We start from the raw sequence: 15271 nt of genomic DNA, 5'->3' as shown, positions 1-15271 counted from the left end.
ACTGCAGATATCCAAAAGGAATCTTATGGCGTATCCTTTCCCATCAACGGATAGGTTACGATGGGAATCCTCCCCTAGGGTGGACAAAGCATTAACACGCTTATCCAAGAAGGTAGCCCTCCCGTCCCAGGATACGGCTACCCTCAAAGAGTGTGCTGACCGCAAACAGGAGATTACCCTGAAGTCCATTTATACACATTCAGGTACCTTACTCAGACCGGCAATTGCGTCGACCTGGGTGTGTAGTGCTGTAGCGGCATGGACAAATGCCTTATCTGAGGGGATGGATAGCCTAGACAAGGATACTATTTTATTGACCCTGGGGCATATAAGAGATGCTGTCCTATATATGTGTGTATGCAAACTACCGGTGGTGCTGCAGGGCCCACACCCTTTTACTTGTCTTGTAGAGCCCAGCTGCTGCAAGAAATCAGCTTGAATGCTTCAGGGGCTTGGGCATGGCCAACATGAGCCCCACACCGAAGGAGGGTGGGGGTGTTTAATGCAAACTTGGGGTTATCCAAGCGCCGCAAAAGACCGCCATGCCCCGCATGCCCCTTTTCTCTTTTCATATACAGATGAGGGTTCCAGCCAACTTTGGCCCACTGCTTGGATGACATCACTGAATGCAAATCCGTCTGCTGCAGACCTTCCCCCAGGAATGCTTGCAATAGTTGTTGCATATGGTTTAATGTCTGAGGGTGCTTCAGTATTAGGCAGCCTTCCGCCCTCCCATGTTCATCAGAAAAGATGTGGTCTCCCTGCAGTTGTTGTCCCCAGACGAGAGTTCCCTTGTGCTTCCTCAGTTAAATCTCCTTAACTTGACGAGGGTGTGCCCGAGCAGCCGCCCTCCCCAGCCCTTTCCCAACACATACTTATCTTGCATATGAGATCTCTTGATCATGAAGATAGTTCTCACAGGTTGAGGTTCATCCTGGCCCCGCTCCCCGCTGGAGAGCGCTGATGGGGACAGCAACGGGGCTTCAGCAGCAGGGTGAGTATGTGTGGCCAGAGACCTCCCTTCCCATGTGCAGGCCTGCAGAGTGTGCCGCGCAGGATGGGGCATGTGACACTCTCCCTCCCTGGGGCTCTTCCAGATGTAGCTCCTCAGCAGTATTTTTCCCGGGCTGCGCGGCGCTCTCCCCGACTGGCATCCGCCCTGGAACACTGCCTTCCTCAACGCAACATCAGCAGGGGGCCCGGGCCTCATCACCTTCCCAGGTCTTTCTCATGTATGTATCATGTATGTGAGTGTGATATATGTATGAATCATATATGTTTGTGATATATATATATATATATATATATATATATTCCATAGACAAAAAACCTTACGGTTTCACATGTCCCATTAAGGCTTCTTAGACATGATCGAAATTTCAGAAACCTGTTGTAACTCTTCCACTCAAACTCCAAAAAGCAATGAAATTCCGATCATTAAGGCTGACGCCTTAATGGACGTGTTCCTTGCGCAATACAGATATGGTATGCCATCACAGCCTGTGGGTAAGTGCAGATTCAGCACTCTCACAGAGTGAGATTGCTGTCACTCACACAATGGTGGAGCTGCTAATTCACAGATTTGTGTGCTCATTGGAATACACACATGCAGTCTATGCAACTGAAGGTCTGAGCGGAAGACAAAGCTGCTCAGATGAGGTAAGAGTGTTGTTGATTGGAGGGAGGAAATCGGTGTGGATGGGGGAACAGAAGTGTGTGGAAAGAGGGAACACTAAGCAGCACTAATGGGGGGGACAAAGAAACACGGGGTAATTCAGACCGCAGCAGCAGCGATTGCAGTCTGAATTAGTTTGTGAGGTGCGCACGTGCAATGGCCGCACTGCGCGTGCGTACCCCAGGAGCCCAGTGAGATGCTATCACCCTGCCTGATTGATAGGCAGAGGTGGTTGCGGGGAAGGAAGGGGGCGAGCAAACAGCGTTAGAATGCCATTGGCAGGGCATGGTCTGCACAACGGAGGCGTTTCCGGACCACTGGGGGGTGGGCTGTGGCGGTTATCCCCCTGCCAAGAGCGCAGGATCCACTAAATTTACCTTCAGGATGTCAGCTACATGAATGGGGTAAGAGTGGTGTGGATAGGGGGTAGATTAAGCAGCAAGTATGGGAAGGGAGACAGAGCGGTGTAGATGGGGGAAATGGTGCAGATGGGTTGAAAACACTGGCATGGATGGGTAGAAAACTGGTGCAGATGGGAGAGAAGACAGTGTGCTATGTATTGGAGGAGGCAGAGTGACGTTGAAGAAGGAAACACTGAGCAGCACAGAGAAAAGGAAACGGTGGTACAGACAAGGCACAGGTGGGGAAAGATGGTACAGACTAGCACAGATGGGAGAACACAGCAGTAGGGATTGGGGAAGACAGGGCAGCATGGGGGTGTATAGGGGAAGTAAGTGTAGATGCATAGTCCGTAGATGGGGTATTATAGTTTAGCAAATAACCAAGATGTTTGAGGGAGCTAAATGTGTATACTAAGTGAGATGGATGTATGGAGTGAGAAGGATGTTGTAACAAGGTGGCATTGTTGTGGTGACTGAATGGGATGGTTGTGGGCACTGTGTGGGATGGGAGCACCACAAAACTGCACAGACCTTCAGTTGCATAGACTGCATGTGTGTATTCCAATGAGCACACAAATCTGTGAATTAGCAGCTCCACCATTGTGTGAGTGACAGCAATCTCACTCTGTGAGAGTGCTGAATCTGCACTTACCCACAGGCTGTGATGGCATACCATATCTGTATTGCGCAAGGAACACGTCCATTAAGGCGTCAGCCTTAATGATCGGAATTTCATTGCTTTTTGGAGTTTGAGTGGAAGAGTTACAACAGGTTTCTGAAATTTCGATCATGTCTAAGAAGCCTTAATGGGACATGTGAAACTGTAAGGTTTTTTGTCTATGGAATTTCATCGCTTTTTTTAAATTTATTTTTTTTATTCAGAAATGTAAAATTTCACTGTAAGAATAAACATTTGATTTTTTAAATGTTTAATGAAAATGTTCGTATAACATCACTGTTCTGTGCAAAATAATTTTATTTACCAAACCGAATTGTTTAAGGTCCGTACACACTTAACGATTTAATGAGCGACGTCGCTCATTTTCCCCCTCCTTGAGCGACATCGCTCGTTTTATCGTTAAGTGTATATGCCGCCAGCGAAGAAACAATGCGCGGCCCCGCGGGTCGGCAACAATCGTCGCTGTCGGTAGGGCATGCATGAAGGATGTGGACTGTCATCCACGACCTTCATACAGGGCTGGCGGGGGCGTGACGTCACTGAGCAATATGAGCGGTCATACCGCTCAGTGTGTACAGCCGGCCGCCGGCCCGGGAGGGGGAAACATTAGACAATGTCGCTCACAGAGCGACATCGTTTAATGTGTATGGGCCTTTAGACTTTGGTCAAAATATTTTGCAGCTGATGCAGGGAGGGGGGTAGGCGGCAGCAGCATGTAACTGAGGCTGGAGGTAGGCGTGAAATGCATTGCTTGTACGTGTGAGTGCGTGGTGTCAGGTGCTGCGCATGTATATGTGTGTGTGTCAGGTGCTGCCTGTGTATGTGTGTCAGGTCCTGTGTGTGTGTGTGTGTGTGTGTGTGTGTGTGTCAGGTGCTGCGTGTATATATGAGTGTGTCTGATGAAGCGTGTGTATGCGTCAGCTGCCGCACGTGTGTGTGTGTCAGGTGTTGCGGGTGTATATGTGTGCGAGTATCATGTGCTCCGCGTGTGTACAAGTGTATGTCTGGTGCTGCGCATGAATACGTATGTCTGTGTCAGGTGCTGCGCGTGTACATTAGTGTGCGTCAGGTGCTGCGCGTGTACATGAGTGTGTATTAGGTGCTGTGCATGTACATGAGTGTGCGTCAGGTGCTGCGTGTGTACATGAGTGTGCATTAGGTGCTGCGCGTGTACATGTGTGTGCGTCAGGTGCTGCACGTGTCTATGTGTGTGTCAGGTGCTGCATGTGTATATTAGTGTGTCTGATGGTGTGCGTGTATATGTATGTGTCAGGTGCTCCGTTTATATGTATGTGTCAGGTGCTGCGTGTATATGCATGTGTCAGGTGCTGCGTGTATATGTATGTGTCAGGTGCTGCGTGTATATGTATGTGTCAGGTGCTGCGTGTATATGTATGTGTCAGGTGCTGCGTGTACATGCATGTGTCAGGTGCTGCATGTTTATTTTATTGTGTCTGATGCTACGTGTGTGTGTCAGGTGCCGCATGTGTATATGTGTGTGTGTCAGGTGTTGCGCGTGTGTGTGTCAGGTGCTGCATGTATATTTTATTGTGTCTGATGCTACGTGTGTGTGTCAGGTGCCGCACGTGTATGTGTGTGTGTGTGTGTCAGGTGTTGCGCGTGTATGTGTATGTCAAGTGCCGTTCCCCTTCTTCCCATCCCAGCTCTCTCTATAGAATACAGCTCTGCACCCAGAGAGAGGGAAAGACCAGGGGGCTGATCACTGCACTGCTCACTTTTTGGTCATGAGTTCGGCCTCCTGTTTCTTCCAGTGCTGTGTTCCTGCAGCCCAGCCCTCCCTGTTGTGCCAGAGAATCAGCCCTTCCTTCCCCTGCCAGTGAGAGAGAGTCCGAGGCAGAGACACTCTTCCCGTAGCTGGCCTACCCCCAGTACTTCAGCACTGGCCATGCGGCAGTCAACAAAGGAGACCAGCAGGGGGTTCTGGCAGCATCAGCTGTGGCCGCAGCTGGATCGGGGAGGCCTGCAGTGTCTGAGGTGGGCAGCACTTCCTCCGCCGCTGTCACCTTCCCCTGCCGGAGAGAAAGCCAGAGACATACCCTTCCCGCAGCTGGGCTACCCCTAGTACCTCATCGCTGGCCAGGCAGAAGTCTATGGAGGGGACCGGCAGGGGTTTCGGGGCTGCAGCAGCAGCGGCCGAAGCCAGATCAGGGAGGCCTGCAGGGTCAGAGCTGGGCAGCACTTCCACCAACACTGTCACCTCTGTGCTGGGCATGTACACCAGTCCGTACAGACGGAGGTGTCCACAACAGGCAGCAGTATAATGAGTCAGACAAACTCATTACACGCTGCCCACTGCTGCGCCGCATGCCCTCGATGGAGGAAGCCTAGATGCGGTCCCCAGCTGCAGCGAGGGAGAAGGGTGATCACATCACCCTTAAACCCGGCACCTCACAATCAGCTGGGGATCTGCAGTAGCTTCATCTCTCTCTTCCTCTCCCTCTCTGACAGCACAGCAGCCCCTCTGGGTTCCATGTAGCTCTGCCCCCCTGCTCACAGTTCACTTGGCCTCTCCTGATTAAAAAGAAAATAAGAGCCTGACCTGCTGCTCAGATGCGAGGAGGGGACGGGCGGTAGGTCCTCTGTGAGTGCAGTACACAGTCAAAATTAACTCTGACTCCTCACAACAGTGTGGACTGCGGGCGACGTCATATGCCAATTTGGGTGTGCTTGCCGCACTACCTGCCCATCAAGCCCAACGTGGTGCCATGGTGCCAGCCCCACCCACTATACGGATTCCATTTTGTATTAGGAACCCTATAACAACATTCCGACATCCCTCCCTATGACGCTGCCATCCATACACTGCCATTCTCATATATCCGTACACCGCCACTCTCATACACAACTGTACACTGTTGCTCTCATATATCCATACACTGCCGCTCTCATACATCCGTACAACCCCGCTCTTATACATCCGTACAACTCCGCACTCTTACAGACGCACACTGCCGCACTCTTACAGACGCACACCATCACACTCATACAGCCGCACACCGATGCAGTTATACAGCCGTACATTGCCGCTCTCATACATCCGCACACTGCCGCTCTCATATATCCGCACACTGCCGCTCACATCTATGCATACATAGCCTCCATACATCTACACATCAAATCCCCGCGCAAGGGAACACTGAAAATAGGATTTTGGTACTTACCAGGTAAATCCTTTTCTTTGAATCCATAGGGGGCACTGGAGTACTCTTAGGGATATGGACGGGCGTAGCCGAACAAAGGCACTGAATATTTAAATTTAGGACTCTCCCCCCTCCATATCCCCGAGTACCTCAGTGTACTCTCTCAGTGTTTTTTACTGAGCGAACAGGAACTATATAGAGAGGTTGACAATGGAGAATACCTATAACATAACGGACAACAACAAAGTTGACCCATAACCTTACTGTCAACTAAACAGTTGACACCATAACCGATAGAACTTTATAATTTGAACCAATCGGTGAAAATGTGTTACCATAAGCTCCTCTGAGCTTAATATCAATCAAGTAAAACTTTTTACCCTAAGCTCCCTTGAGCTTAAAACAACCCAGGTAAAACTGCTCTGGGTGGGCGTCCAGTGCCCCCTATGGATTCAAAGAAAAGGATTTACCTGGTAAGTACCAAAATCCTATTTTCTTTATCATCCACTAGGGGTCACTGGAGTACTCTTGGGACGTACCAAAGCTTCCCTCGTGGGCGGGAGAGCTGTTTGATACTTGTAACAGTAGGCAGGCCAAAGCCAGATGCTGATGGCGCCACCATTCATAACGTGTAAACGTGCACAAACGTGGTGCACTAAAGGCTATGTAGCCGCGTCGTAGACGCTCCACGACCCGCTGGGTCTGACATTCCCACAGAACCTGTGGGATGAGCTATTACTGACGTAGGCGATTGTAACTTAGCCTTAAAGTAAGCCTGACTTGTAGTCATTATTATTATCCAACTGGATAATGTCTGCTGAGAAACTGGCTAACCCCAGTTGGCAGTATCATAGAGAACAAACAACGTATTCATATCACGTACTGTAGACGTTCGGGACATATATAAACGCGTAATGCGTGTACCACATTCAGAATTCTAGAATGTGCTGTCCACACAGGAACCACTATTGGTATATTGATGTGAAGGATACGAAAGCGGAATTCGTCCGAAAATCTGCTTTGTCATGAGAAAACTCAAATACGGTGGCTTGGAATACAAGGCACCCAAATATGAAAACAAAACCCTTGCCGAAGCCAAGGCTAGAAGAAAAATATTTTCCAAAGTGAGAAACTTAATCCCCATTTGTTGTAAGGGTTCAAAATATGAAAACTGTAAGAAATCTGAACCCAACCTCAAGCAACCTGGCGCTGTAGGTGGGATAAATAGAGTCTGAACTTTGATGACACCTTGTAGAAAGATGTGTACAGACGCAATAGAGGCAAACGTCTTTGAAAATAAGTTTACCATACAGATATCTGCACTGAGAGTGCAGGTAAACGCAGTTTTCCATCCCACCCCGTTTAACAGAATACGGGTAACTTGAAGGATGATGTCGGATACTTCCGAGGTTTACCACCTATGTAAGCACACGAAATTTTGTAATAATGGGCTGCCTTAAGCGGCTTACTAGCTTGTAACATGGTTGGTGTAACCGATACTGTAATGCTCCATTTCTTAAGATGGCGGTCTGAACCCTCACCCCGTCAACCGCAGCTGCGGTACATACGTAATAGGTACATAGGTAACTATGGGTAAAAGACCGTTCCCTGATGTAACAGGTTGGACGTATTATGAGCGGCCCAAGATCGTGTGCAAGTATTCCTTGGAAAATCGAGAAGCAAACTTCTCCGAAACCCATGAGATACCACCAGTATGACTGTGACGAACTGTCTTATGATCCGTTTTGGCAACGGAGAGAGCAGCGGAAAATGGTGGAGCCAGATACACGATGCTGAATGACCACATGAATGTGAGAGACTCCACCGCCACTGCCCTTGTGATGTGTTTTGTACACATACTGAGCTTTTGTAATTGTGGCGAGATGCCATCATGTATACTTGAGGGTAACCCCCTTCTGTGGACTCACATATGAAACACCTCTGGATTTAATGTCCAGTTTTCAGGATCCAAATCCTGACGGGTGAGATCATCTGTCTAACAGATGTCCACTCACGGAATGATCTCTTGACATTTTCACATAATGGTGTTCTGAGCCATTGAGGATTTGAGTTACCTGCCGCATTGCCATGCGGCTTCTTGGTTCTCACTGTTGTTGTGTATGCAACTGCCGTTGCCTTGTTTGACTGCTTAAGCCCAGCGTGAGCCAGGCATCAAAAAATTACATGAAACTCACGGTTGTTCCTCTCCACGGAAATCTTTAGTAAAAGGCGAAAGATTTATTCGTTCTGAAGAGAAACCAGAGTATATCCCTGGTCAGACTGAAAGTGAATCATGTATTGCATTGTAAAATGCACGGAGTTCTAGGACATTTATCGACAGCAATCTGTCGTGTTTTAGAACCTTTGTCACTGATTTTAACTACAAATCCTGACCCTCTGCGACTGTCGTCCAGAGTATATGCACCCTTGTCCCTCTGTGGGAAACGCGAGTGAAGGGTGGCAAACTAAATTGAAAACACATCTTTATTCTTAATAGGTGAATACACCAATGTACCGCTAGTGTGCGTGTTTTGCACTAATTACTAGATGTACATTATTCTTGCTGGTGTAGTAGGTAAAAGTCTTTGATTTACCGTATTTATAATCTTACCTAGGAATTGACATCGTTTAGACGGAATTAGATGCGATTGTTTTCGAACTTGATCTGCTACCGCAGTATACCTTAGTAGCGCAAGTTAGAGGAACTTTGTTGAGACAGAGTTCTTATGTGAGATGAGCTATCATCCCAACATCACTTTGGTAAATACCCGAAGCGATAAGCAACGGTAGACCTGAAATGGTTAATGGTTGTGGCGATTTGCAAACGCTAGAACCTGTGATGAACAAACCGGACTGGGTAAATACGCATTGTGAAGATCAAATGCAATTATGCAAATTTTGTGGCTCCAATAAGCAAATACTAACCGCAGAAAATCCATTTTCCAAGTGTAGTAAATGACTTGCTGATTGATATTGCGACGGAGCAGTTTGGTTTTGCTCAAACAGAGGGGAATAAGTAACTCTGACTCTGTTGGCGTACTACTGCCTGGTTTATAAACCAGCAAAACTAAATGGCCACCTGCCAAACCGTTCGACAGAGGCAGTTTTGTACTTTAAGCTGTAAATAGCTGAGACATGTATGAGTTGAAGTCATGAAACCTCGCAAATGTAACATGTAAAGACGCGCTTCCACAATTGTAAAAGAGGTGATCAAACCACTGGCTTGCTGACTGTAACGTCCTGTCGTTACAAGGCGTGACTGTTTCTTATAAAGGGGTAAAACGCCGTTACAAGTATACTGTATGCGGTAATGGCTGAATATCATAAAGGGATAAAACGCCGTTACAAGTATATCAAATTTAGGAGCAAACAAGCTCTGGCCTTGTCGCGCTTAACTAGCGACAATGAAAATAACCGGCGTTAGCAGAAGCTTTACAGATATACTCTGCAGCTTCTTTTAACCGTGATCGTCATTGTTTCATACATAGATTCTAGTGACCCAAATGTATCCTGGGTTTTTATAATGTTTGACAGAAACGCATCTACCAATGGCGGATCGCGTCCTTTTGGAAACGATTATGTATGGTTGTCCAAAACCCCGCACTATCTGAGTGCTGGACGAATGTACCCTTCTCACTCGTAGTTATCGGTGTGAGATTTGACATAGAATCGTGCATTAAATTATAAGACCAGTGAAATAAAAACTCTGGTACCCAAAGGGAAATTGGCCCTTTGGAAAGACTGTCTTTTGTTAGAGCTGGCGGAGTCATTCCGAGACTCCGATGTTACCGCTCTTTTAATTTGAATTGCCAATGTTAACCTAGGCTTTTTAAAATTATTTTTAGTCTGTACTAGAGCCTTACTCGCTATGTAGACAGACACCATAATAGGCAACAGACAGACACTTGCACGACTTAATGAAGTTATTATGTGTCATATATATATATAAATGTTATTGCTGAACAGCATATTCATATGAAACTCATGCTTGTTTCTCTCTACGGAAATCTTTAGCCAAAAACAAAAGATTTATTCGATATGAAGAGAAACCAAAGTATTCTTTATGTGAAAAGCAGTTCACATGGGCATATGAAACCCGAACCAAATTCCTACTAACTCCCCTGCGCCTCTGGTGGCTTAGAGATGTAGGGTAGGAATGTTCTAGAATTATGTAGAAATACAGATTACCTGGCTAACTTATGTGAAACCTGAACCAAAAATTCCTACTAACACCCCTGCGCCTCCTTGTGGAGTAGAGGTGTATGTCGGAATGTTCTGGAATTATAAGCTGGAACAACAGCAATGATTAAAATGGCCCTCATGCCATGCTTTCACTGAAAATCACAGTACAGTTTACCTGCTGCAGTGCTATTTAATAGCCTATTATACAGTGATATCCCAGGTTTAGTATACAGTAAAATACATGCATTCCCAATACATGCTTTTAGTTAGCCTTCCAGTAATATAAACACTGCCTGCTGATTTTTGTATTATATTGCAGCCTTAACAGAAAACCAGGAAACATGGTTAAAAATGGCTGCATGAAACTCATGGTTGTTCCTCTCCAGGGAAATCTTTAGTAAAAGGCGAAAGATTTAGTCATTCTGAAGAGAAACCAGAGTATTGTTTAAAAAAAACAAACAACCAAACTGAACAGCCTATTTCTTAACCCATGCAGCCTTTGGTGCTGCTGCTATGGGCATTACTCCCCCTCACCCCCCCTGCAGCTGCGCTGCTTGTGCGCTAGCTTCTACCCCCTGTTACCTGCAGCGGACGGGAGCGGGTGCAGGGATAGCCGGGGAGCGCTGTGTATAGCGCCGGGGAGCCGTCCGGAAGAGCGCGCCTTACATCGTTCAGCAGTGTCCGTGTATCAGCGGCGGGCTGCGGTGGGCGGTCAGCGCTGGAAGAGCGGCCGGCGTCTCTGAATGACGTGCGGCCGCTCAGAGCTGTGCGCGTAGTGTGGCTGGCTCGGCTGGCCTCGCTCAGGGGTCTAATTAGCGGCGGCACGTGGACGGGTGCCTCAGTAAAGAATTTCCCCACACAACAGGGCGGCAGCATGAGCTGACCGCCCTGACAAACATACCTTGCTCGCCACTTATGTAAGCTTTCATCCTGGCTGTGACGGGGCTTCTTTCTGTAAGCTCCGTCCAGCAGATCCTGGCTCCTGTCTCATCTCCAGGTGCAGCTGTTTGTCTTATCTTGGCTGTGACGGGGCTTCTCCTGTAAGCTCCGTCCAGCTCCATTTTCCTTCCAGCTCTTTGTCTCATCCTGGCTGTGACGGGGTTTCTGTAAGCTCCGTTCAGCTTGCAGGAGACAGTGGCTGCCTGTGGCTGTGAGGGTGCTCTTTGTGAGGACCGACACGCCATGCGCTGCTTGTAGCGCCTGTGGCTGTGAGGGTGCTCTTTGTGAGGACCGACACGCCATGCGCTGCCTTGCAGCGGCACCATCCCGGACCCATGTTTTTCCAGAAACTGGGAAGGGAAGTGTAAAAATTAAAAATAAAAAGTAAAATGAAAAATTTAATAAAATCTTCTGACATGTGGCATTCCCACAAGCCGATGTTCGTGCTGTGAGCACCGAAAAAACACTGGGAGAGTACACTGAGGTACTCGGGGATATGGAGGGGGGAGAGTCCTAAATTTAAATATTCAGTGCCTTTGTTCGGCTACGCCCGTCCATATCCCTAAGAGTACTCCAGTGACCCCTAGTGGATGATAAAGAAATCACTATCACTTTTCCCCGGGGTGTGACCACAGCCAGCCACTACTCCGGCCACCTTCTTGTGACACCAAAATGCATCTTACATATCATCAGGGTGGTGCTGCTGTTGGGGGCAGGTTGCTGCCTCAGTCTCCTGGTTGGTGCTGCGATTGGAGGGGGTACTGCTTCCCTGTGCTGCCACTGTCTCCCGGATCATCGTGCCGCTGGCTGAATTGCAGCTTGACGCTACTGCTGCCGGGAGTAACAGCTTTCTGACTGTTGTTGCTGGTGGCTGCCTACTGCTCATTGCCGCCGGAACACTGACCGGCTCGGCAGTGATGCTGGCAGAGGAGTAGTGGTGGTGGGGTGGGGGGGTGCCTGCTCCCTTCCCTTGAGCATGCCGCAGTGTAAAAAAATCAATAATAAATAGAGAGCATACCAGGGTGAGAGTCTGTATGGCTCACAGTGATTACACGGGGCACAGCATAAGGACACCTTGCTGTGAGGGGCTCTGCCCACACAGATTGCTGCACCCTCTCTGATGTCAGCCGCTGCCCTCTCGTTCTCTGGGCAGCCAGTTCCAGTGTGAGGTAGGAGAGGAAGAGAACACACAGGTGTTAGGCGCCGTGGTCCGCGATGTCCTCGCGGCCCGGCGCCTAGCAACGCCGAGCGTGCTAGCCGCCGGCTCCCTAGCAACGCTAGGACGCCGGGCGCGCTGAGCCGCCTGGACCCTAGCAATGGGGACGCCACGGACGGACTGCGCTCCCCGTTGCAGGGTCAATCAAGTGAACTACACACACACTTGTCTTCTGGTCGTGCAGCAAGGCAGCTGCACGGCATTGTGCTAATCAGGCTCTGAACTTCTGATTGGAGGACTCCCTGCTAAATACCTTCTCAGTGCCTCACACAGACGCCGGTTATAGCTTCCTGCATGCTGCTTTGGTTTGCTGACGTCTGTTCCAGTTCTGCTGTGTCCGGTCATTCCTGTCCTCAGAGTTCCTGAATCTTGGTGTTGTCATCTCTTCCCAAGGAGACTTCCAGTCCTCATTTACCCGCAACAGTCGCTAGAGGATCTCGTGTGGTTTTCGTGAGTGGCAGCTCTGCCGCGTGCTGCGGCCTAGGCCGCTTTATTTTGTATTTTGTGTTGGTGCATTTGCGGAGGTTTCCGCTCCCACAGTCCTCTCCGGAACTCGCCGGTGCCGGGTAGGAGAGTGGACAAGTGGGTATTTTAGTTGTCCTTTTCCCTGGCGGTTTTCCACACATACTCTAGTTTAAAGTTAGTTTTGAGCCCCTGGCTTTGTTGTTTAGTAGAGGGCCCCTTGTTATCACCCTGTCTCGGATTTCTCTTTGTCTCCCATTAAGACCTGAGGGGCCATCGGAGTTGGGCAGACGTAATCCGCCCTTCAAACGCGGCTGCCATGGGTCCAAGCAACCATAGTCTCGCAAGAGATTTCTGACAGCACGGGCGAGACAACGGAGATAGGGCGCCAGGGGCTATTCCCGTTCCCACTCCCTTTCCCAGCATTACGTTCCAGTACTCAGGTCCTTGCTATAAGATATCCCCAGACCAGAGTATTGGAATCATAACAACAGGAGAGCAGCCCTGATATATAACAGAGGTGGAAGTTCTATAGGCAGCAGAGACGGAGACCAGCCTGCCTGTCTCCCAGTGCCCTGATCACTACACGCCACCAGCACAGCATTACAGGAGGGTCCTATAGTGCTGCCCTGAGCTAACAGGTGTGTGTACCAGTGTACCCCGTACAGTGTGCTGCGCCCTGGTGTCTCTGAGAGGGGTGAGGTCACCGTGCCACTTTAGTATATGGCTTTTCCTTAGTACTGTACGTTACAGCCCTGCACTAGTAGTGGCAACTCTGCCCTATGTGAACCTGTGAGGTTATTTTCCTATTTACAGAATAACCGGGGAGAAGGCGGCCATATTGCGGCTCTCAAGAGAAGGCACTCTAGTACACCCCCTGCTGGCGGCCACTGCGCAGGCGCAACAAATTGAAATGCCCGATCTCTATAATGGGGCATATTTCTCTTAATTAAAAAAAACCTGTAACTTTCTGAAAAACCACAACCCCAAAAGGCACTTTACAGGGACATGCTCTATCTAATAAAACAAACCCCAAGTCATATATATATATATATATATATATATATATAATAAGTAAAATCTTATTATATATATATATATATAAATCTATTTCTCGTAGTCCGTAGTGGATGCTGGGACTCCGTAAGGACCATGGGGAATAGCGGCTCCGCAGGAGATTGGGCACAACTAAAGAGAGCTTTAGGACTACCTGGTGTGCACTGGCTCCTCCCCCTATGACCCTCCTCCAGACCTCAGTTAGGATACTGTGCCCGGAAGAGCTGACACTAAGGAAGGATTTTGAATCCCGGGTAAGACTCATACCAGCCACACCGTACAACTCGTGATATTATACCCAGTTAACAGTATGACAACAACGGAGCCTCTGCACAGATGGCTCTCAACAATAACCCTATTGTTAACAATAACTATGTACAAGTATTGCAGACAATCCGCACTTGGGATGGGCGCCCAGCATCCACTACGGACTACGAGAAATAGATTTACCGGTGAGTAAAATCTTATTTTCTCTGACGTCCTAAGTGGATGCTGGGACTCCGTAAGGACCATGGGGATTATATCAAAGCTCCCAAACAGGCGGGAGAGTGCGGATGACTCTGCAGCACCGAATGAGCGAACTCCAGGTCCTCCTCAGTCAGGGTATCAAACTTGTAAAATCTTGCAAATGTGTTTGACCCCGACCGAGTAGCAGCTCGGCAAAGTTGTAAAGCAGAGACCCCTCGGGCAGCCGCCCAAGAAGAGCCCACCTTCCGCGTGGAATGGGCTTTTACTATTCTAGAATGCGGAAGTCCCGCCGCAGAATGTGCAAGCTGAATTGTGCTACATATCCAGCGAGCAATAGTCTGCTTTGAAGCAGGAGCACCCATCTTGTTTGGTGCGTAGAGGATAAACAGCGAGTCAGTTTTCCTGACTCCAGCCATTCTGGAAACAAATTTTCAGGGCCCTGACTACATCCAGCAACTTGGAATCCTCCAAGTTCCGAGTAGCCGCAGGCACCACAATAAGTTGGTTCAAATGAAACGCTGAAACCACCTTAGGCAGAAATTGGGGACGAGTCCTCAATTCCGCCCTATCCATATGGAAAATCACATAAGGGCTTTTACATGACAAAGCCGCCAACTCTGACACATGCCTGGCCGAAGCCAGGGCCAATAGCATGACCACTTTCCACGTGAGATATTTTAACTCCACGGTTTAAAGTGGCTCAAACCAATGTGATTTAAGGAAATCCAACACCACGTTGAGATCCAAAGGTGCCACTGGAGGCACAAAAGGAGGCTGAATATGCAGCACTCCTTTAAAAAAAAGTCTGAACTTCCGGCAGGGAAGCCAGTTCTTTTTGGAAGAAAATCGACAGAGCCGAAATCTGGACCTTAATGGACCCCAATTTGAGGCCCATAGTCACCCCTGACTGTAGGAAGTGCAGGAATCAACCCAGTTGAAATTCCTCCATTGGGGCCTTCCTGTCCTCACACCAAGCAACATATTTTCGCCATATGCGGTGATAATGTTTTGCGGTCACGTCCTTCCTGGCTT

The 15271-nt window shown here is 48.6% G+C and overlaps 3 non-coding genes across 3 annotated transcripts; all 3 read right to left on the bottom strand.

The window, feature by feature from the left end:
- Positions 1-8068: 8068 nt before the first annotated feature.
- LOC134953725 (U5 spliceosomal RNA) lies at positions 8069-8183 on the bottom strand. The gene has a single exon (XR_010185733.1). It is a non-coding gene; the product is annotated as a U5 spliceosomal RNA (small nuclear RNA).
- Positions 8184-9858: 1675 nt separating this feature from the next.
- LOC134953804 (U5 spliceosomal RNA) lies at positions 9859-9974 on the bottom strand. The gene has a single exon (XR_010185793.1). It is a non-coding gene; the product is annotated as a U5 spliceosomal RNA (small nuclear RNA).
- Positions 9975-10428: 454 nt separating this feature from the next.
- LOC134953775 (U5 spliceosomal RNA) lies at positions 10429-10540 on the bottom strand. The gene has a single exon (XR_010185774.1). It is a non-coding gene; the product is annotated as a U5 spliceosomal RNA (small nuclear RNA).
- Positions 10541-15271: the final 4731 nt, after the last annotated feature.

The sequence above is a fragment of the Pseudophryne corroboree genome, chromosome 8, assembly GCF_028390025.1.
Source record: "Pseudophryne corroboree isolate aPseCor3 chromosome 8, aPseCor3.hap2, whole genome shotgun sequence".
Lineage (NCBI taxonomy): Eukaryota > Metazoa > Chordata > Amphibia > Anura > Myobatrachidae > Pseudophryne > Pseudophryne corroboree.
This window is presented reverse-complemented; position numbering and strand designations above follow the sequence as displayed.